The following is a 6,130-nucleotide window of genomic DNA, read 5'->3' as shown; positions in this document are numbered from 1 at the left end:
ACACAATTACTTTAGTAGGATGTGCTAGACTACTACCCAGTATTGGATGAATTATATGAGATGAATCTGAGAGTCTCTGAGAGATGCTATATTAAACTTTTAATCATGTAGGAAGAAAAGAAAATGTCGCTACTACACTGGCTGTAACATTAAAAGGACACTTCCATCTAAAAATATCAAAACAAAATTACTTCCTGTTCCATTCATTCATAAGTTTAACACTCTGGGATCACCACCTTGTTCTGCCACTGCAAAACAATCTGAAACACAACCAATTTTCACGTGTTACAGTTCAACATCTAAAGAAAATGCTTGAGAATGTAAGTACATCTACTTGTTTAAACGGCGTAAACAAAGATAAATATTGGTACCTCAGGTGGCAGGTACTATAAAGATAAGAAGCTCAGCAAGCTGAACACAGGAAGCCACTGGAAGTTGAGGGACAAGGACTTAGAACTCAGATCAGAGCTCATTTTCCTAATTATATCTTCTCTAACCCCCAGTCAGTCATGGGAGATGGCCGTTCGTACTGAGTCTGGTTCTGGTTCTGCTGAATGTCTCTTCCTGTTAAAGGGAGTTTTCTTCTCCACTGTCACCACATGCATGCTCAGTATGAGGGATTGCTGCAAAGTAAATGGCATAACATCAGCAGCTGTCCACTGTGGCTCCACGCTCATTCAGCAGAAGTGAATGGTGCAAGTCAAGGACTCGATGCAACTTGCTGAGTTTCCTTAGATTGATTAATAAATCGGTTGGAAGGATTTGATTGAACTGACAGTATAGTGCCTTGAGATGACAAATCAAGGTAACAAAAATATGTGTTTTTTTATGTCAAATAAAAGCTCTTCCTCTGTGTAACAGTTGATAACACTGCTCTCTTGCAGCTTGACAGCCCTGGATTAGAACCCCAGACTGGGGTCTTTCTGCATGCCGTTTGCTTGTTCTCCCTACGCATGTGTGGATTTTCTCTGGGGACTCCAGCATCCTCCCACAGTTCAAAAACAAGACTCTTTGCTCACTTGGTCTCTCAATTGATGGGTAGATATTTGAAATGCTAGCAATAATTTATTGTAAGGGTCCGTCTAAATACCCTTTTTGAGTGAGAACTCAAAAAGGGTCGCCATGATAAGTGCTGTCTGAATAGTAGTCGGTAAGAAAGGAGGCAGGAAAAGGAGCCTTTATGCTTCCTCCTTTGGCTAATTTAGCATAGGAACCTCGTCATGACCCTAATCCGCTTATAAGGAATCCCACAATCCTTTGTGTGACACGACATATCAGCACAGCCCACCTCACGTAGATTAATGAAAATGTCCAGAGAGCTGCGAGCGCATACTTTGTAGTTCGTTTTCAGAAGGCTGTAGATTTCAGTTTCTGTCACATAATGACGTCGGAGTTAAAGGCTGTCCCAAATCGAGTCCGAAGCTCTTTTCCTCCCCACGATAGAGTTCTTCCTGTTGACCCCATGAAAAGTCAAGAAGCAGGAACTAGGAGCTATCATTAAGGGTATTCGAATGGAGCCTAAGAGTTCACTATTTCCCTCGACTTGGAGAAAAACATGTAGTGACTTGAAATGTGCACATAATTGTCCTTAAGTTTTAAATTACAGGTCTCCTTTGAAGGTAAATGGGAGTTAACCAACGTGTGGATGCTGTGTCCTCCTGTGTCCTCAGCCGGCTGCCAAAAAATAGAAAAGAAGCAAAAGGAAGGAATGTGGCGCATCCAGTTTCTTATGACTGAAGCAGGTTCGTTAGTGATTAGTCTGATAATGCAACAGGTGAATTTATTTATGCCTGTTTTTGTGCTGGATGAAATCCTCAAGATGAATAACTTCTCATTCAAAATTACTGATAGTAATTCGTGGCAGTTGTATATAAAGTTAAACACCTTTCACTTTATATACAAAACTATCCTTTAGTAATTGATACACATCATTATCCAACGAGACATGCAGTAGGAGGCAGTTTTATTTTACCTAGAGTTAAAACCAAATAAATTCAATGTTCAGTTAGGTACAGTGCAATGTGTGAATTCCCAGATACTATTAAACAACAAAACACTCTATATGGTTTCAAAACCTCACTTTAGAAATATTACCTTCAAAGAAATTTAGATAGTTATTGTTAATTTAATTAAGGAGATACAGTTGTAGGGTTCTTGTTAGCTTATTCTTTGCAGAGTAGCGACATTTTTATTTTTTTTATTTTAGTGATCAATGGTGTTAACTGTAAAATATGTATTAAATGTTGTGTAAATGGCCTGTGCGTATGGTGTGTAATGTGATGTAATAAATTGTATTGTCACATGGAAGATTGGAGGATCCCAGGAAGGATAGCTTTTAGCTCATGCTGAAGCTAACAGGGATCCAAATAAAACAAACAGAAAAACACTTTGACCTGTGCATCAGCATCCTCTTCTCTCAACTCCAGTATGCGAGCATCCAATGGTGCTTGGGTTATGATCGCTTACCTGGGCGGAAGCGCTCTGTGGAGGAGAGGGAGGCCTTCACTTGTGTCTGGGGATGCGAACGATGGCAAACGGAGAGGTTTAACCAAACCCACAATAATGGACTCAGAGCACATCTAGCAGAGGTTCTTTCCTTTTCATCATCACTGCAGAGCCCTCTGCTTCACTACAGAGGGATAATAAACGCAACAACTGGCAGTTCTCCAGCCCTCCTTATGCTCAGGTGTGACCTATCGCTCCCACGGGTCGCCTACCCCCACCAATGGTGGATGCTCTTACATGGTCAGTATGCCGGCTGAACGTTTACGCGACCCAGATGCACCAGATGACCGGCTGCAGACTGAACCTCGCTGTACCCGGGCCCGTCACAGACCTGCTTTACCTCAGACCTGGACTTTAAACTTTAGATAAGGGCGTAGCCTGGAGAGCGGCAGTATAACCCACACGGCTGCGCAGGTAACCCAGAAGTCTACCTGGTTTATCTAGTCGGGCTGTCGAAGTTTGGCCTTTCATACAGTTTTCTCATCTTATACTTTGGGGTTATCTGTGTTTTTCAAGGTTCTTTAGAAAAAGGGAGGTAAATGCAGTATACGGCTGAGGCGGTCGTTACTTCTAACCTGTATGTATTGAGCTGAACAGAGAGCTAGCTAATAATGTGCAGTGAGTTGTCTGCACATTGTTGGACGTAACTTTAATCAGCGCTCCACTTGTAAAGTCGTAATCATCAAATATGTAGGTCAACCAGCCGAACAAACTGTACGGCACAAAAAGAAGCGTGAGAAGAATCCCCAAAACGGTCTGAGCCCGTCACACAGGCGCCTGCTAGTTAAAAAGCTGTAAACACACACATTAAGATATTCAAATCTGTCCCTGTTCGTTTCCACCGTTAAGGAAGGAGAACATTCTGATGAGGCATCAGCACAATAAATCAGTTGGCTTATTATCTCTGAGGAAACACTCCAGGAACAATTAGTTTCACGCACAACTGTGTGGGCGATTCATCCCTGGAGTGTGGAAGAGTGAGACCTTAAAGGGGGGGGGGGGGGGGGGGTGGACTACATCCAAAACTGCATCCTCCTCTAATAAAAGCTGTTCATAAACTTTGCTTAGCTCAGATAAAAGTTTCTGATACATTCAGGGCTTTTGATTCTGTGATGTTGAAATCCAACAGTCTGAAAACTGTCTCTTGATTGTGTAAGAGCTTCTTTGTTAACACGTATGAAGGAATTGATTTTTGTAAAACCCAATAACTGAATACAGTCGGACTGCGTGACCAAATATTAACAACTTTAAGCAAATTTTTGGTCTCTTAATAAAACCTTTTTAATGAATCAAACAAATTTGATCTGCCTCTCTTACATCTTGATCCCAACTTGTGTAAATTTGGATTTGTGGTACATTATAATAACAGTATTTTCATATTTTGATACATGCAGCGCCTTTCATGTCCATTCAGCCTTATTAAGTTTGTCATGTTAGCAACAAGCTATGTAGTTATTGGGTACTGTGATGGGCCAACACAGCATAAGGAACACAAAGGATACATAGTTTTCAGCATTTGTTTTACAGAAAAGAACGTGAAACTGTGCTGTGGATCTTTATTTGTTTTAGTCAGTACTTTGTATAACCATTTTTTTGCTGCAGGACCAGCAGTTGGACTTTTTTTTTTTTTCTTGGTACGCCTTTACCGCTTTGCACATCTATAAACAGAAATTTGAGCCCATTTATCTTTGCAAAATAGTACCAGCTCAGCCACATTTAAGCCTTTTCTCCTGGTTTGAAAAGTTTTGATGCAAACCTTTCAACTTAAGCTCTGGATGTACGTTTAGGGCAGTTGTCCTGCAGGAAACAGAACCTCTCCCCCATTTTCAAGTCTAAGTCTAACAGGTTTTCTTCCAGGATTGGCAGAATTACGACATCCAGAGCACCATGCTGCAGGGGGGAGAAAAATAACGTTTTAAAAATATTTTAAATAAAGAAACACACCTATAAATGTAAGATGTTCCCTTTTATGTTTTTCCTTTTGTGCTGCAGTCACGACAAGTCTCTATTCAAGGCAAATTTCAAAACTGGATATTTGGCTTTTTAACTGCAGTTTAAAAAAAGCTAGGGAGTAAACTTCTATGAGTCAGAGGGTCAACGCCAGCAAACCGAGGCGACAGATTATTGAGATCTTGTCTAATTAAATAGTAAAACATCCAGTTTGGTGATGCTTATGAAACACTACCAGGCTTGACGTCACAGCAATTTAAAAACGGAAAGCCAAAATGAAAATGTCTGCTTAAAAATGTGATTCTTTTTACATCATGACTACAGAAGGAATGCATTCCCTCCATATTGTGTCATTAGTCTTTGCTTGTTGTACATATTACTGGTATGATGATTGAGACTTTGTTTTAGCACATACTGTCAGATTTCATAATACAGTACAAAAGCAGAAATAGATACCTCTGAGTATTTAAATGTTGTAGGAGGGTGAAAAGGTTATTTCCTTTTACAAAAAAAATAGTGTTCTAAAAGCAGGGCAACTAAACTTTAAAGTCACGGGACATTTTATGGCCAGTTTTTTTCAAAAAAAGACAAAAATATAACAGATGAAAATTAATCTATGTTTGCTTCTTATTACATAAAAGGAAGTGTTAGCACAGTTGCTACAAAAATATTTCAAAACATGAATTATTTAAGTATTGGGATATTTCATTTTCAATTTATTGTATGTAAATATTTAGTTGGTTTGTTTTAAGAAAGGACAGGAAAAAAAGAAGGCTGGAGGCTTTAGTGCTGGATCACAGCACTAAAGCATAGCTAGCCTCGTAATGTTGCAAAAAATAATGTAAAGTTACTGTTTATTTCATCATCCGTTTAATGGCATTTTCTTTTTATTTGTCTTTTTAGTTTTTTATTACTTGTTTGTCGTAAAGCAGGCAAACAATGTAAGTGTCTCCAATTACACCTGTTCATAGAAGCTAGCCTTAGCACTGCAGCACTTCTAGCCAGCAGAAGATGTTAAAAAATATATAACAGGCCTATGTCAAAACTAATGTAATATTTTATGATCAGTTTTGTTTTATTGATGCCATTAAAATAGTTGCTGTTGATATACAAGATAGTCTTACTAATGTAGCACAGCTGGACCCTAAACAATCTTTAAAATTATGCTCATATACTATCTTATAGTTGTGGGGCATTTTTGACAAGTTCACTGAGCTTTTGGTCTGTTTGTTTGTTTGTTTAAAAAGTAATAAGAAATAAAAGGGACAGTTAAAAATAGATCTTTGTGTAAAGTGTTGCTTCACAAATGACACAATCATATTAAATAAACTAAAATTATATTGAAAAGTTTTTCACAGGTTGAGATACATTTTATAGATCAGTTATACAGAGAATGATGTTTACAAGCCTTTTTCTGTTCATTATACAGTACAGGTCATGAAAAAACACTAAATTTAAGATCATTATTTTACATCGGATCGAAAATAAATGAAGAAGAAATTTGGGCTTAATGAAAAGTATCTTCTATAACTGTTTGAAAGTTGCTATTTTCAAAATGAACAAATTAGTCTCATCGGAACGCGTGTTCTAATCTGTTGAATGTTTCTTTTATGGAAACTGGCAGCCAGATCGAGGCCAGTTTTGTTAGTGCTGCTGCTTATTCAAATGTTCTGTT

This window comes from Fundulus heteroclitus, chromosome 11 (genome assembly GCF_011125445.2).
Source record: "Fundulus heteroclitus isolate FHET01 chromosome 11, MU-UCD_Fhet_4.1, whole genome shotgun sequence".
NCBI classification, from domain to species: domain Eukaryota; kingdom Metazoa; phylum Chordata; class Actinopteri; order Cyprinodontiformes; family Fundulidae; genus Fundulus; species Fundulus heteroclitus.
This window is presented reverse-complemented; position numbering follows the sequence as displayed.